At 41.2% G+C, this 18,383-nt stretch overlaps 1 protein-coding gene across 4 annotated transcripts in view; it reads left to right on the top strand.

Annotated features, from left to right (window-relative positions):
• SPOCK3 (SPARC (osteonectin), cwcv and kazal like domains proteoglycan 3) overlaps positions 1-18,383 on the top strand; it is a 252,226-nt gene that overhangs the window by 61,443 nt on the left and 172,400 nt on the right. The gene's annotated exons all lie outside the window — the stretch shown is intronic.

The following is an 18,383-nucleotide window of genomic DNA, read 5'->3' as shown; positions in this document are numbered from 1 at the left end:
CTCTTATCTCTCACTGTGGCTTCCAATCATTCGATTTAGCTCTAAGGCGGGAAAATTAATCTTATCCACACTCACTCTCCTGCTTGGAACCAGGAAGAGATCTCTGTGTGAGACGCTAATGGGCTCTGAGACCTCTGGGCTAACACTGTAACACAAAACTCCAGGGAAACGCAGCCGGGCTGCTGACAGGAAGAAAGATGAGAACCGGCTGAAAGAGAAATTTTTATGAAGAAGTTATTATTATTATCCACCCTGAGATCTGGAGAAATACGAGCCGTTTATATGAAAGGAAGACGCTTCTTTAATCTGGAAAAGTCTGGTTTGCTGAGTGTCAAAATCCTAGAACCACGTTAACCATTCTCATATTTATGTGAATTGTGTATGGTTTACATACAGCTTAGATTTAGATATAGGTGTCTTTTGTTCATTATTAACTTTAAGTGAGGAAAAAACTCAACTTTGATTGTCAGACTGTCCAGTGCAATAGTGTGGTTTCTGGATTGCAGAGTGATTATGTTAACATTATTATTAAATCCAATGAATGATGAGAAGTACCAACAATCTAGCAGAATTAGGCATTCTAATATTTTGAAAATAAATAGAAATTTGATACTTGTAAATTTATGAGGGAATTAATCTTCATTGGAACTATGATGTTACCCAGTGTTGAAATTAATTTAAATGGTAACATTGTGACTAATAGGTCTTTACTCTGTCAGGTAGAAATTTTAAAAGAACGTGAGTGAACCCTTCATTCACATGAGCATAGCCATTTGTGATATTAAAAAAAAAACTTCTAAAAATGCACTCATGTTAAAGTGAATAAATTTATAACCTTCTAAAATCATATTTCCTGTTATAAGGTAACATCTGTGAAAATGTGCAGTTATTAAATTCAGTCACAAATCCTAAATTCAAGGACAAATAAGATTTTCTGTATTATCTTCTTGACTAAGTATGCTAACAGAAATTACTAAATATAATACCAAGTACAAACACTGAGTGATTGAACTATTTGTTTTTAAAAAGTGTTCTAGTAATCAGTGCCCGATTATCAAGTCATTATTACTTTAACGTGATGGCCGGAAGCATCAACGTGGTTCCCCTTGTTTACACAAATGGCCTTTGGACAGAGGTACAAATAATAACTATATTAATCTCTAAAATTAGTATAGCCTTACTGTGTATCAGGTACTGTGCAAAGTACTTTGTAAATATTAGCTCATTTAATGCTCGCAAAAGTCCTCTAGGATAAAGTACTATCATCTTCATTTTATATTTAGTACCATTGAGGCATGATGTATTTCAGTAACTTGTCCAAAGTCACATAGCTAGAAAGTGACAGAGCAAGAATCTAAACTAGGGCAGCCTGGACCCAGAGTCAATATTGTCAACTACAATATTATTGTGCCTGTTACAATTAGGTGTCATGTTGAAACTTGCATTTCATATACAAAAACACTATGTGCACAGTTTTTGTGACCCTTCTTTATAGAAACATAACACCTACCCTATACATAATTTAAGAGGCATACTGTTTCAAAATAAGATAGTTCAGTGAAAATCATTTAACCTTTTTGTATTGTAGTTATTTTCATCAGGAAGGAGCTTTCTTTTTCTTAGTTGGCACCTTTAGGGGGTTGGTAATTAAAAAGAGGTTATTTGACAGTAGTGACGATCATACAAGATCACAGTCCACATGCCTTTAGGTCTCAGCTGGGGGATGAAAACTGTTTGTTGTATATATAAGATAATAGGGAATAGTGGGTACCCTGGTAAATTACAGGCATAATATTTCCTACCCAAACACTTCAAATTCATCATGTTTATGGTGTGCACCAAGCAAACAAGTCCATGATGATGTCATCTCTTAGACCTTCCCTTGCGGTTTGTTATTTCCGCTATATAATCATGTAGCATGATGGTTTAAATGACTTCAATGCAAATTATTTTGGAGATGACTATTTGGTTAAATCATAAGATACAGACCTTTGTTATTCTTTCTGAATACTTCAGTAACCTTTTATGTACTGGTAAAATTAATTTTTAGGGAATATTAGAATGAAAATGATCAAAACATGTTTTCTTATCAGGCCCAGGGATGTCTGATCCCACAGCATTTGCTCTAAAATGTACTTATCAGGAGTTCTTCCACAGCCTCCCTCTGTCCTTTCACCAGAGTCCCCCCCGCCCCGTCCCTGTGTTTGTACCCTGTGCGTGAGAGCATTTGCTGAGGCGCTGTTCTGCACCCACCCTAGAGCCTGCATCCCCCCAAACCCAGTAGAATTGTTGTTCTATTTAACTCCAGAATTGCCATTGCAAAGCATCCTTGTGGTTCTCCATAGTCAAAATGAAAGGGTGCTCCCCCCGCCCACTTCTAGTTGAGAACGTAGAATTGCAGGGAGCTGGCTTTTGCATATAATAGTTACTTGTGCGCCTTTCATCTACTGGGGACCATGATGAACTTGCCTATTCAGCCCAGACTGCTGGGCGTGTGGGTGAACAGGAGGCGCTAGGACTGGTCACCGTGAGCCCAGCATGAGCCTGAAATAGTCAAAGCACAGCTAAGAGGGGCTCGACTCTGAAGGAGATGGTAGAAAAGAAGGGGCCGTAAAACTTCGAAAGTTGGTGAGGATTATATGAAATCCCCTCTCATAGATTTGCTGTTGACCTTTGAGTGCTTAGGAAGAAAGTAACAGAATAGCCCAAAGAAACCAGCATTTGTGCTTCCTGAGCAACAACTGCCACGCTGTCCTTTTTTTCCTGTAGAAAAAGAAATTAACATACTTGTAAAACAGAGCATAATGCCACTTTGATGAAGCTCTTTCAAGAATAACTGTACATGAAATATGAGCAATTTGTCTATTTAAGATTTAACTGAGATAGCAGCTGGTGTTCAGAAGGATTCATTGACATGAATTTTAAAGTTGAAAATGCTACATAAGCAATCATAAAATATAGACGCAGTCAAACTAAGTGAGACCATCTCTAAAGATATAAACTATTCACGGGACATTTCAACTCTAACACTCCACCAGCTTTTAAAATGAGTAATGGGGGTATTTCTAGGTATCATTAGGATGAATTTACTTAAGGGTGAACTTTAGAGATAAGCATTCTTTAAACTCTAATGGAGCAGTAACCAAAGAAAAGTAGGGAAATAATTACACTGGATTTATAAGTGATTATTGAGATCCTCTGGTAAGAAAGCTCTTAAATAAGATGTGTGATTCTCATTATACTGTGTAAGCTTCTGGATCTAGCCAGTTCATATTTTGGATTAATTATAATCATATATACATAGAAAGAAACATCACATTCAAGACGTTATTGCTCAGCAAAAGTCAGACAGGCTGGCAAACAGGAGAGGATGTTGTATATTGAAATGACTTTTCATTCAAGAGATCCGAGGAGAAATGTCGGCCCCCCTACAAGGATCTAGAGCCTCTACTGATGCAGAAGAACAGCAGTAACTGAGGCAGGGGCCGTCTCCTCTCTCTTGCTCTGTCCAGCACCAAGGTGGTGACATAGTCTGGTTTGTACTCGTGCTGGGTCTCACAGCACCACCGGGTGGGTCTTACTAAAGTTTGTTTTCTTTTGATCAGACTCAGTTCTCCACGGGTTTCAAATGTTCATAGAGTGAGACTAGGACTTGCCTTGGGATTTTTGCATCGGCAGCTCCAGAAATATGTACTTTGAAGCCATCAGTCCTTGGGGTCACCGGAGACCGCGCTCTGTCCCTGCGCCCCCCTGGGGTTTCCTACTTCAGCGGCCGCTGCCTGACTTGCGGGAGGCCCGGGCGCCTCTGTGCACTCCCCTGCCTGGGCCGGGCCACGGCAATCGTTTTCTTTCAAGACTTCAAAGATGTTTAAAGTCATTAATTTCTGTTATTAACATCTGTCGATTGTTTTCTGGCTTTCTTCGTTTGAGCTGAGAATGGTTAATTGTTAATCTGTGCTGTTGCCCCTTTGATGGCAGACATCTGTTCTGCCACTTCCTCCTAGCTGCATTTTACTTTTTGATGTTTTCTCTTTCTCTTATACTTTAATGTGTCTAGGTGGTCTTTATTTGTTTGTATTCCCCTACATGACATGAATAATAATTCTTGAATCGATAGCATATTTCACCACTTCAGAAAAAATCTTGGCCACTATTTAAAGTATTACAGCAGAATCACTGTCTCCCTTTGTTCTTCAATGACAGTTATACACAAATTGGATCCTGTTAGCATGGCCCCTATTTTATCTTATATTCTCTACTTTATTTTCATTTTAAAGTTTCTTTCGGTGCTGCTTAATCCTGGGAAATTTCTCCTGAGCTATATTCCAGTCACATGTTCTCTGCCCATTCCGTGGGTCATTCTTTTTCTGTGAAAGGTCAGATGGTAAATATCTCATGCTTTGCAGGACGTCCAGTCCTGGTCACAGCTGGACAATTCTGTATTTGGCACAAAAGCATCCAGAGACAATACGTGTTAATAACTCGATGGGCATAATTGTATTTAAATAAAAAATATTTATCAAAGCAAGGAGTAGGCCAGATTTGGGCCATAGAAACTGTAGTTTGCCAACCTGTGGTCTAATCTAACCTATTGAACTGTTCATAATTTCAATTATTATATTTTCCGTGTCTATAGAGTTCGCTTCTTTTTACAGACCCCATTTCCCTGGGGAAATTTAACATCTTTTGCATTGTTTTTTGAAACACATTAATTTAAATTATTTTAACATCAGTATCTCATAATTTTAATGTGTACATCTAGTTGTATTGTCTGTTGTTTTCTTAGTCAGGTCTCTTGCTGTGCCTGTTAACTGTCTGTGAATGCTGGAGTCTTAGTGTGAAAGTGGGACGCTGGGTGCAACGGGTCTTTAGTGTCACCTTAACACCACCCACGTGTGAGCTGTGCCCAGGCTGAGTTTTAGCACCTGTAAGACCTGATTCTTTCCTGCTACACCATCACTCCCCGGGTTATTTTGAGGACTTTCAAGCGAAAGTCTTGGGCATTTACTGGGACTCTGTGCATTGCCAAGCCCTGCCCGCCACACTTCATCTCCCTGCCACACCGTGGCTGCTGGAAATGACACCCAAATCCCCTCCTCTCCATCCTGCTTCCTCGGGTCTTCCTGTCCCTGCGCTGCGGGTGGGGGTGTGAGCCTCGGAGGAGCAGGAGCGTGTGCTGAGCTAACCCGTCTTCTCCGTGCTGAGGGGCTCGTGCGCTCCGCCTGGGCTGTCTGGGAGTCCCTGGGCTTCTGGATCATGGTGGGTAACTCTGCGCAGACTCCCTGTCTCAGCAGCCTTCTCCGCTGGGAAGCCCGTGCCTGCCTGTCGGTGAAGAGCCGCCCTTGGTGCCAGGCTTCCTCGGCGCGTCTTGACCTTGCGAGCACCGGCTCCCTGGCCAGCCCTCCCCGCGCAGACACGATTGTGTGTCTGTTGGACGACCCTCTCGCTTCTCTAGTTTGTTTCGGAGCACAGTTTGGTCTGCCATAAGCTCGTCTCCCATTCCTGGGGCGCGAACATTCACTATGACTTGTTCATCTCTTGAAAACAATTAAAAATGGCACTTTCCCCTCTTCCTACCGCTCTGTGCTGGTTATTTTCAGTTTGCTGTTTCAGATTTGTTCTCTACGTCGTCTTCTCTGCCCTGTGCCTGGGGAGGTTCTGCAAACCGCGCTCGCCGCACTCCGGGTGGGTCTGGAGAGTGGGAGGCGCCGCCTCAGAGCGCTGCGGGGAGGCTCCAGCGCCCCATGGCCAGAGGGGCTGCGGTGTCATCCCCCTGCGGGGCCGGGTGCTCCTGCGAGGAGAGTTCTGGCATCTTCATGCCCTACTCCTTTCTGGCACCTTAGGCCAGAGGGTGGGTCACAGGCCACTGCTGTGGCTTGAGCCTTGCGTTTAACTTGCTCTTGGCTGTCCCCTTAATCCTGACGTCTACTCTCTCAGTAGTCTCTTACTTAAAACTTTACCAGTTAATCCTTTGAATGTGCCGTCTGCTTAGACCCTAACAGATGCACATTCTCGCTCCTACTCTGGTAATTAGAGGGCGTGTTGCGATTGTGTGGCGAGAATGACAACTGTGCCCCAGACTATGGGCTTCTAACTTATGCAGCCTTGTAGTTGATTGGGAATAAAACCTAAAAGATAGTAAATAGTAAAAAATTTCATAAGGCAAACCCCTCCTCCGCCTCAATGCAAGTGTAGCTGCAACACACAGGGCTAAAAAGCACAATGTGAGGTTACTGTGCAGAAAAAGATTTAGAGTTGTCAAGTGAGACTCCAAGTGACAGTGCTCTACAAAGTCAGTCAGTAATTAAAGCGCAGTGGCCTGGACTAAACTGAGGTGGAGAAAACCCAGCTGGCTTTAGTTTGTCACTGTCATTGACTTTGAGTATTTTTCATTACAGCAACAATTGGCCTAAGATTTGCACTTCTTCTCCTGACATGTCGACCTTTTCACATTGATTCTTTCTACCTGCTGCTGAGATACAAAATCAATATGATCAAGCAGGCAAATCACTTGATACCGAAGCAGCCTGATCGTAGAGGAGACAAGCTAGTTATCCGGTGTCCTTGGCTGTGCCTGTGTGTAAAGACAAGCACACAGGCCACCTCCGGGTAGTTCCTGATTTACACTTGCAGGTCTAGTACGTGGCCTTCACTGCTAAGTGACGTTTGAACAGAATCCAGGGAGCCTGTGTGGTAGGTGGACTCGTAAGGGGATTTCTCTTTGACAACACCACATGGTTTTTCTTTGTTTTCCTCCTAAAGCAGTTTTGCGAAGCTTCCTCCAACCTCACTGCTTTCTTATTTCTGCATTTCACCTGGCAGGAGCTGTGTGAAACCAGGTCTATGATGGTACAAAGGGATGGTGAAGCCTTGATGTTTTTCTTTCTTTTCTCTCTTTCTGGAGTCTGTGAGTGGGTTGCAGAGAGACGTGGGGACATTACGTACCTGCATGGAGTCTGCAAGTGGGTTGCAGAGAGGCGTGGGGCGTTACATACCTGCATGGAGTCTGCGAGTGGGTTACAGAGAGGCCTGGGGCATTACATACCTGCATGGAGTCTGCGAGTGGGTTACAGAGAGGCGTGGGGCGTTACGTACCTGCATGGAGTCTACGAGTGGGTTACAGAGAGGCCTGGGGCATTACATACCTGCATGGAGTCTGCGAGTGGGTTACAGAGAGGCCTGGGGCATTACATACCTGCATGGAGTCTGCGAGTGGGTTACAGAGAGGCGTGGGGCGTTACATACCTGCATGGAGTCTGCGAGTGGGTTGCAGAGAGGCGTGGGGCGTTACGTACCTGCATGGAGTCTGCAAGTGGGTTGCAGAGAGGCCTGGGGCATTACATACCTGCATGGAGTCTGCGAGTGGGTTACAGAGAGGCGTGGGGCGTTACATACCTGCATGGAGTCTGCGAGTGGGTTGCAGAGAGGCGTGGGGCATTATGTACCTGCATGGAGTCCGCAAGTGGGATGCAGAGAAGCCTGGGGTGTTACGTACCTGCACGGGAGTCCGTGAGTGGGTTGCAGAGAGGCCTGGGGCATTACATACCTGCATGGAGTCTGCGAGTGGGTTGCAGAGAGGCTTGGGGCGTTACGTACCTGCATGGAGTCTGCGAGTGGGTTACAGAGAGGCGTGGGGCGTTACATACCTGCATGGAGTCTGCGAGTGGGTTGCAGAGAGGCGTGGGGCATTATGTACCTGCATGGAGTCCGCAAGTGGGATGCAGAGAAGCCTGGGGTGTTACGTACCTGCACGGGAGTCCGTGAGTGGGTTGCAGAGAGGCCTGGGGCATTACATACCTGCATGGAGTCTGCGAGTGGGTTACAGAGAGGCGTGGGGCATTACGTACCTGCATGGAGTCTACGAGTGGGTTACAGAGAGGCCTGGGGCATTACATACCTGCATGGAGTCTGCGAGTGGGTTACAGAGAGGCGTGGGGCGTTACATACCTGCATGGAGTCTGCGAGTGGGTTGCAGAGAGGCGTGGGGAGTTACGTACCTGCATGGAGTCTGCAAGTGGGTTGCAGAGAGGCCTGGGGCATTACATACCTGCATGGAGTCTGCGAGTGGGTTACAGAGAGGCGTGGGGCGTTACGTACCTGCATGGAGTCTGCGAGTGGGTTGCAGAGAGGCGTGGGGCATTATGTACCTGCATGGAGTCCGCAAGTGGGATGCAGAGAAGCCTGGGGTGTTACGTACCTGCACGGGAGTCCGTGAGTGGGTTGCAGAGAGGCGTGGGGCGTTATATACCTGCATGGAGTCTGTGAGTGGGTTGCAGAGAGGCGTGGGGCGTTACATACCTGCATGGAGTCTGCGAGTGGGTTGCAGAGAGGCGTGGGGCATTATGTACCTGCATGGAGTCCGCAAGTGGGATGCAGAGAAGCCTGGGGTGTTACGTACCTGCACGGGAGTCCGTGAGTGGGTTGCAGAGAGGCGTGGGGCGTTACATACCTGCATGGAGTCTGCGAGTGGGTTGCAGAGAGGCGTGGGGCATTATGTACCTGCATGGAGTCCGCAAGTGGGATGCAGAGAAGCCTGGGGTGTTACGTACCTGCATGGAGTCCGTGAGTGGGTTGCAGAGAGGCGTGGGGTGTTATATACCTGCATGGAGTCCGCGAGTGGGTTGCAGAGAGGCGTGGGGCATTACGTACCTGCATGGAGTCCGCGAGTGGGTTGCAGAGAGGCGTGGGGCGTTACATACCTGCATGGAGTCTGCGAGTGGGATGCAGAGAAGCCTGGGGAGTTACGTACCTGCACAGGAGTCCGTGAGTGGGTTGCAGAGAGGCGTGGGGCGTTACATACCTGCATGGAGTCTGCAAGTGGGTTGCAGAGAGGCATGGGGCGTTACATACCTGCATGGAGTCTGCGAGTGGGATGCAGAGAAGCCTGGGGAGTTACGTACCTGCACAGGAGTCCGTGAGTGGGTTGCAGAGAGGCGTGGGGCGTTACATACCTGCATGGAGTCCGCGAGTGGGTTGCAGAGAGGCGTGGGGCATTACGTACCTGCATGGAGTCCGCAAGTGGGATGCAGAGAGGCGTGGGGCATTACGTACCTGCATGGAGTCTGCGAGTGGGTTGCAGAGAGGCGTGGGGCGTTACATACCTGCATGGAGTCTGCGAGTGAAGATGCCACGAGTAGGGATTAAATCCTGGAAAGTCATTATGCAAATGTGAGGAACTGTAAAGATTCATATGACATTGCAACATACTCTGTTTCTCAGAAATGTATTTTAAAAGTAAATTCCACCGATTACTTGTTGGGGAATAATTGGGTTTGCAAATGAAATGATCTGATTGATGACATTTTGCTTAACTGAGATCATTTCTTCATGAATTAACCAATATTGCAATAATTAGCATACAATAAAACAGAAACATTAAAAACTCTTTTGAGACTATTTTAATCTTTTTATTAGAAGTAAATTTTTTTATTTTGAGTTGATATTTTATATCCTAATTATTTCTGCACACTGTGGATATAGAAGGGATAGGATCAGGAAGGTGAGGTTGACTCTACATTGACTAATAAATCTGAAATAATTTTCTGAGAGAGAATGAGGTAGAGTGTGCATGGGAGAGAGAGAGACAGAGACAGAGATACAGACAGGACAGAAACAGAGAGACACAGAGAGAGAAGAAGTGTAAGGGGCTCCTCCAGGATGTTTTTTCATCATTGCGCTAAGCAAGCTGTGAAATGATCACTGTCAGCGACAGAAGAGGTCGGTAGCTGCTGAATGGACAGCTGGTTAGGAGAGGTCAGGCAGAGAGAGAGAGAGACAGGACATCTGACAATAGCTGCCTGTGTTCAATGGCATTTGAAATCACTGAGATAAGAAAGCTTGGAAAATTCCAACTTGGTTTGCATTATTTATTGATGGAAGTAAAATATTTTATAAGAAGTCAGTTGGTAGTAGGGCTTGTTATTCACTACTTTTGAAAAGAGTAGACTTATATTTCTGTAGCACAAGCATAAATTCATGCAAAATGTGAGAATAAATAACTTCTGAACACATGAGATAAAAAGTAAAGTCTAGTATTAGGTTATAATCACTGTGAGATCTCAGACCAAATGGTACAGAATTGTCATGTAGAAAGAAATTAATATGTCAAATTATACTTCAGTTTTGATAAGACCTTTAACTGTTTTCCAAAATACTTTTAAATATAGTATCTAATACCATTTTCCCTTTGAAATAGTACGTTAATCATTCAAAATGGGAAATTTAAGCAGAGAGAAGAACAAATTACAAATACTGACAGACGCTATTGAACTGAAATCCATTAAATGCCAACCCAATGTTCTTTCTAGATTTTACAAAAATAAGTAGAAAAACATAACAATTTTTAAATGGCCACTATCTGTGCACCTGCTGGTTTCAGAGGGCAATAAAACAGAAATTCTGATCGAGAGAAGCTTTACATTCATTATGTGAACATGTGAGTATGCATAGCTTCCTGTATGTGCTGCCAATTCCTGAGCCTTTCTGGAGCCGTGTCTGTGAAATATGTTTGCTTTTCATGAATTCCACCTTCTACAGGATTAATTTCACATGTATCTCTAATATGCTAAATCCGTAATCACATATGCATCTAATTTTCAACAACAAACATTTTGTTGATATGTCTTTTCTGCTGTGGTCTACATTATATTTGTCCTTGTATATCCATATATTTGTGCCTTTATGATCACTTTAGTAGAAAATCAGGAGATATATATGCTATGTTAAATCTGTTATATTTAATTCCAGTATTTTTTAAATATATAAGTAAAAATGAATTAAAAATAATAAAATTATTTACTAGCAAATGAAAAAGTATTACAGTGTTAAAGTTTTTCTTAGTTTTAATTCATTAACCTAGATTCACAGTTATGTTGTGTTAACTATGGAAGGTAGAATAAAAATGAATGGGAAAAAATTCCCTAGAGTGAATCAAAAACTACCATTATATTTTTACTGATTGAGAACATAATTATTATAGATATCCTCTGTGAAGGACTTATAGTAGTTGGTGACTTGGAGCTTATGAAGACAAATTAAACACTGATCCCTTTCTTTTAGGTACGTAAATTCTAGTAAAAGAAATAATCTATGAGATAAATAAGCATAAGTTTTGGTAGAAAAGAAACCATGTGTCAGAAGAGGGTAGATGAAATGTCAGCACCATTTAGAACGAGAGGCATGGAGTTACTAACGGGGGCCTGGAGAGGCTTTGATGAACCATTGACACGAGGTTGCTCATCCAGGGTTGGAGATAGTTTGGAATTGGGGACAGTAGCAGAGGGTAAGAATGGCTCTACTAAGCAAGAGACAAGAACAAGGATAAATTAAAATGCCAGCAACAGGAAGCTCAGCTGAGTTGGAGTCAAAGATGTGAAAGAGAGAGAGGAAAATAATGTGGGAAATTGGCTGGGCTTTGTCCTGTAAGTAACGAGAGCTTAAAGATTTTAAGTAAGACTGTGAGACAACATGAGCTATATGTACATCAAGATTAGTCCTGTAAATATTGAATATTTTACCAAGGGGAGAATTATTGTTGAAAATTTTAAAAGTAACAAAAAGATAGAATTTATTTAAATGGATAAATGGAGATTAGATCTCCTTACCTGGTGTAGGAGCCACCGATCCCTAAAATTGTAGGAACACTTAAGTGTTAATCAAGAGAAATTGCTGGAGGTTGAGTGAAGAGAACCCCCTAGAAGTCTGCAGTCCTGGGGGAAGTAACCCACTTTGTTTCACGTTTTCCCTCCAGTAACTCAGCAGGTTCTCACACTGAAGCTCTGAAAAAGATTCCCTCTTGGTTGAGGCAGATAGAGGGGAAGAGTCATCACTGCTAGACACGCCCATAACGTTCTCCACAACAAGACTTAGTCTCCAGGAGAAAAGACTGTACAAGAGCCTTGTCACAAGTCTGGGATAAAGACGTTGCTCTCACCGACAGGTACTCTAACTTTCCTGTCACACCTAAGATGAGACACGGGCATACTAAAAGACCGAGATTTAATCAGAAGGTAACAAATGCTCCCCTCCACCTGTACCTTACCATCATAGCAGTGGGCTCCTGAAAAGGATAGTAGATCACAGTGAAAAGAGATGCAAAATGCAGACTCTTCCTGAGGAGGAATATTGAGGGAAGCCCAATGTCAAGAGGGAAGACAAAAACGAGGATACTAAAGGAGAAATGTTACTTATATACCAAGACAGGATATAAAATGTTCAAATAAAACCAGAGAAGGCAGAGAAAGAGGGGCTTAAAAAGAACAAATGCAGCAAATAGAAAACAGTTACAAAAATAGCTATTACTAACCTAAGACCCAACTACATGTTGTTTCCTAGAAACTTACTTTAAATATATAACGCATAGGTTACAAGTACAGAGGTGGAGAAATACATGGCTTGCTAACCCGAATAAAAAGAGATCTGGAGTAGCTGTATTAATTTTGGACAAAGTCCACTTTAGAACAAAGAAAATTAACAGGGATAAAGAGAGGAATTACACAATGGTAAAGGAATAAATTCGCTAAGGAGACATAGCAATGTTCAATTCTATGCACCAATAATAATGTCAAAATATGTAAGGTAAAAATTGACAGAACTGAAAAGAGAAATAGATGAATTCATTACTACAGTTGGTGATTTCAACATCCCTCTTTCAGTAATTGATAAATCTAGCAGGCAGAAAATCAGTAAAAATACAGATGTCTGCACAGTACTATTGATCAAGGTGGTCCAATTGACATTTGTAAAATTCGCCATCAAACGTCAGCAGAAAATACTTCTTTCCAAGCTCCTGTGGAACACTCACTGTGACATATAGGACCCTGGGCCATAAAACACAACTAACACATATTTTAAAAATAGAAATCACTCGAAGTATATTCCCAGACCACAGTAGAATTAATTAGACTCCATTAGCAGGAGCACAGCTGGGAAAATCCCCAAATGCTGGGAAATTGAACAGCACATCTCTCAGTCACACACGGTCAAAGAAGAAATATCAAGAGAAATTTAAAAAATAACTTTAAATAAAAAGGAACTTATATCTATCAAAATTTGTAACATGCAGAAAAAAGTGCTTAGAGAGAAAGTTATGGTATTATATATCATCAAAAAAGAGAATTCTAAATTCAGTTATCCCAGTTTATACCTTAAGAAACTGGAGAAAGTACTGTATTCTCTACCTTGCCTAATCCTAAAGCAAGCAGAAGAAAATAAAAAACCAAAATTGGAGTGGAAATTAATGAAATTGAAAACAGGAAAACAATGGAGAAAAATCAATATCTAAATAGTTTTTTAAAAAGTCAGTAAAATTGTAGCCATAGTAATGAGAGAGAAAAAGAGGTCAGCTATATGGAAATGTAAGCTGAGTCATTGCTACTGACCCATGGCCATGAAAAAAATAATAGAGGAATACTGTCAACAACTCTATGCCAACAAAATTGATAATTTAGTTGAAATGGACAAGTTCTGTAGTTCTGTAAAAGAAAAACTCACCAAACTCACATGAGGAAAATTAGATAATCTGAATAGACCTCTCTCTCTCTCTCTCTTTCTTGCTCTCTCTCTCTATGTATATATATGAAAAATTGTATCAATAATTAATGACCTTCTAAAAAGAAAGAACCAGTAATGGGTTTCATTGGTAAATTTAACCAAACATTTAAGGAAGAAATGATACCAATTCTCCACCATCTCATCTAGAAAGTTGAATCGGAAGGAACACTTTCTGGCACATTCTATGATGCCCTAATGCTAAATCAGATAGACATTACAAGAAAGGAAAACCACAGACCAGTATATCTAATGAACATATGTGCAAAAACAGTCAATAAAATATTAGCAAGTCAAAATCTATGATGCACAAAATAAGTACACACTCTGACAAAGTGTGATTTATTCTGGGTATACAAGGTTTTCCAAAATTTGGACACCAATCCACCATATCAACAGGCTAAAGAACAAAATCCTACAGTCTTATCAACTGATGCTGAAAAACATTTGAAAACCTCCAACATGTATTCATGATAAAAACTCTCAGCGAAGTAGGAATAGAGGGGAACTTCCTTAGCTTGATTAAAGAATATCCACAAAAACCCTGCAGCTAACATTATGCTTAATGGTGTGAAACTAGACACTTTCCCTTATTATCAGAAACAATCGCATTACGCCCTCTCTCATCACTTTCCCAGCATCCTGCTAATGCAATGAGTGAGACAAAACAATAGGATAAGAAAAAGAGAAATAAAAGTTATGCAGAGCCACAGAAAGAATTAAAACTGTCTGTGATGGATAAATCCACAGCTTGGCTGGGCCGAGGGTTCCCAAACACCTGGTTAACCGTTGTTCTAGCTGGGTGTGTCTGTTGGGAAGTTTCTGGATGAGATCAGCATCTGCGTCAGTGGCCTGATAGAGCGGATCCCTGGCCCTACGTGGACGGCCTCATTTAGCTCTTTGAAGGCCTGAATAGAATAAAAGACTGAGAAAGCTTGCTTTCCGCCTGTCTTTGAGCTGAAAATGGCTTTTTCCTGCCTTTCAACTTGGACTTGGACTAGAACTCACAGCGGGGGCAGGTCTACTCAGACTCAGACTGGAGCTGTGCTGTCAGTTCTCCTGGGTCAGGGTTTCTAAGCGTCCATGGTCACCTGGGCTGGTTCTGTGTAATAATCTCTTTCTCCCTGTCATGTAAACAATATTTGAAGAAACTACATATTTATACCTGATTTTGTTACTAGAAGCCTGGGGTTGAACTTCCTTTGTAGCACGATTGTATGATGTTGCTCAGTAATTTCCAAATATTTCTGTGGAAAGGATTTGAAGAGTTATTGAACAGAGTGATGACAATCTCCTGGTTAGTCTATAGTTACATCTGAATATACCTCATAGAGTAAGAAACTTATTACAGTTTTTTTTTCCACAAAGGCCATAGATCAAACTCTTACTTATTTTAAGAATATGGTAGATAAATGTGCATCATTTTGCTTATGAAAATACTTTAAAGTATAATTGATTATAATAAAAGGAATACAGAGTTCCTCCTTTATGAAAACTTTAACCTCTAGTCTAAGGGGTTTCCCCTTTAGTATCCCAAACATAAACAGCCCTTTCTGATGTGCTTCTGGCTTGTCTCCTGACGTCCTCCTGTACCCACCAGTCTCAGCCTGCCCTCGTCCCTCACGCGCCCCGCAAGGCCTTCTCTTCTCATCCTGGTGCCCTTTGATTTCTCTTCCCAGAATTACTGCAGTGATCTTATTTGATAAAACACATTTGAAACTTGCAGTGATTTGATTTTGATCTTCCTTTTCATTTAGGTAACTCTAAATTCATTGCAGAAATTGGGAACAGTGACAACTTGGAGAATATAAATCCAGACTATCTTGAAGATGAATTTCAGCCCCCCCTTTCCATGTTCTGGTCACTGTTTCTGTGAACTCGCGATTCTGTTCTATGCAGGTGACAGATGTAGCCCTTTTGCTTCATTTCTGCAGGTACTGAGGAAGATGCTGATAAGCAGTGAAATGTCTGACAGTGAAGAGTAAGAGAGAACAGTTTTCATTCAGTCCTTTGAATGAAAAGTTTCACAACCAGTTTCTAAAGTTATTATCTTTACTCTGAAAATTTCCCTGATGCAAAAAGTGGCCCCCTTTTCACTTTTTATACTCCCTAAAATGCCAAATAAACAATGGTAGTTTTTTTATATGTCCATGCATTACATTTTTCTCTTACCAAATCATTTGTAGGTTTTATAAACATTATAGAATAAAAACTGTAAATAAATACTAAAAAATTGCTGATTCGGTGGTTAATCTTCATTCTCTTTAATTGTGTCAGTTCTTTCCTACTATCAACAACATCCATTTTGGTTCATGAGTCATAACTTGGAGATGGCGCCTCTGGCACCATGGTCTGTTACTGTTAAACTTACTCTGATTTATTGCACATGCTGTGTTGTATCATAATCATATAAAATATCTTAGATGGAATCATTTTTGTTTGTTTTGGTGAATTAGTCCAGTTCCTACTGTGAATAATCAATGCTTATTGGTTAGCAATGAAAGCAATATATCTCTCATGTTTTGTGAGTGTGCTTTGTTTTATGATTTCCTAACGGCTAAGTAAATGAATATATAATATAATTTCGGGTATAAGTGCTATCTGGAAAAGAAAAACAGTCTAAATGGATGGAGAGTGATAGGCGATTGAGTAAGGGTGGGAGAAAACACATTTCTGAGAAGATGACGTGCATTGAGGCCTAATGAAGGAGCATGAGGCTTTAGAATAGCAACAGTTATGACTCTGGGTGGTAGCGAGAGGACTTGTGTTGCCATGTGGGCGGAGAGGAGCGTGAACAGAGACAGCTTGCAAGGAAGGCAGGGGTCAGGGCATCTGAGGCCACGTACAAGAGACACATGTGATTCACAGAAACCATCCGACAATAAAATGGGAGCAAAAATTCTTGGGGTTAGCTTCTAATTCTCACAAAGAACCAAGGATAGTGGGTGGTTCATAGGGAATGTTTTATAAATTTAATGTTTAGGACTTAAATAAATTAATGAAAGTAAATAAAAGCGGGGTAAGCCTTGAGAATCATTTCATACAACCCCCCTGCCAACCGTGCAATTTTTTTTTACTAATGCTTTTGAGGTTGTCTTCGCTTAAGTGCAGGTTCCCAAATTCAGTACACTCTCCAATTCACGAGGACCACAAACTCAAATGGAAATTTATCGTTGAAAAATTAGGTTTTGGTGGACACATTTGAGGTGGTTCTATTTTCCTAGTACTACAAACAATGCTGCTGAGAACGTTGTTAGGCCATTGCACTAGCAGCAAAACACTGCATCGTGGAGTCTGCATATCAGCACGTTTAGAAGTGCACAGTCATATTAATATTATGAGTTCCACATATACACCAATACTTGGCGTTATCAGTTTTTTCAAAAGGCAGTTTACTGAGCTCAAGTGGTATCTCTTATGGTTGGAATTTGTATTTTCCTAATTTATTAACTTTGAGAATTTTAAAAAAATGTTTTTGGCCATTAATTTTTTCTGTGCTCTGAAATACCTATTTATGAAATTTGCTTACTGTTCATTGGGTTATCTCTTTCTGTAGTTTATGTTCATTTGCCACTTTTTAAAATTCTAGATAAAGTTTTTAAATGATGCAAATAACTTACTTGGTGGCTTTTTATAATTTTTATTAATGAGTTACTTTTGATTACATAGCTTTGAATTTTAATACGTTTAAATTAATCAGTATTTCCTCCTGGTAAGAACTTCCTGTTTCTTATTAAAGATACCCTGCTGCTTTTGAAGTCCTGGTGATAGTCTTCTAAGTGCACTGCAAAAATTTCAATATTTCGTTTTTAGCTTAAAAACGTTAAGTTTAGAAAATATTTCTGTTTGTTAAATGTGAGATCATGATTTAGTTTTATTTATTTATGGATAACCTGTTCTCTCAGGCTATTTATGTAACGATGCACTGGAATGTGATTGTCGGTGAACACCCCGACTTATAGAAAGTTCCCTTACATGCAGGCATCTGTTCCCGGGCTGCCAGATCTCTGGGTCGGGTAGACAGCCTGGGGGCTGGGTGTGCTGCCAGTCACAGGATGTGGCTGGACTTGGTGAGGCTAGGTGTTTGTTCAAACAGAGGATTAGAGCTGACTCACTGTTTAGGGCAGAGGGGTTTGTAGCATGGGAGAGGGTACACACGGCCCCCTACCAACCTTACAACAATTACCTTGGATTACCAATTGGAAAGAAATTTCATTTTTCTTAAAGTCACTGTGGTTTTTTTTAATCCATGAATATAATACAGTTATCCATCAATTGAGGTTTTCTCAATGGCTTCCAGTTTACCAGTTCTCTCTCCAAGTGTGTCTAATGTGCTATTTAACATCTCCATTAGATTTTAATGTCTCCAATTTTTAAATTTATTTTAAAATATTTTATTTGGTTTGTTTTCAGATCTGCCTTTGTTTGTACCACAGTCCTTTGTTGCTTCCTTTTTTATGAAATGTATTTCTCTTTGTACCTTTATTATATAGACATTTTATATTATTAACCTCATAATACAATATGTGAAATCTTGGCTCTTTAAGACTTCAACTTCATTATTTGTGACTTGTGTTTTCTTTATGCTCATCCTTGTTCATTTTGGCTTGTGTCTTCATGTTTTGTCATTTAAATATGAATTGGTTGAACTTAATTTGGGGGAATACTCAGGAACCTGGATTGGTCCTGTTTGTATCTTAAAAAATATTAGAATTTGCTTTAGGTTCACAATCGAATGGAGTCCACTTTAACTGAATTTCTAAGTTTGGGGATTCTCAGAAAGTTGTAGTAATATATTTTAATACATAAGAGAGAGTGAGAGAAAGTGGTTTAAT

Source organism: Eulemur rufifrons, chromosome 18, assembly GCF_041146395.1.
Source record: "Eulemur rufifrons isolate Redbay chromosome 18, OSU_ERuf_1, whole genome shotgun sequence".
Lineage (NCBI taxonomy): Eukaryota > Metazoa > Chordata > Mammalia > Primates > Lemuridae > Eulemur > Eulemur rufifrons.
This window is presented reverse-complemented; position numbering and strand designations above follow the sequence as displayed.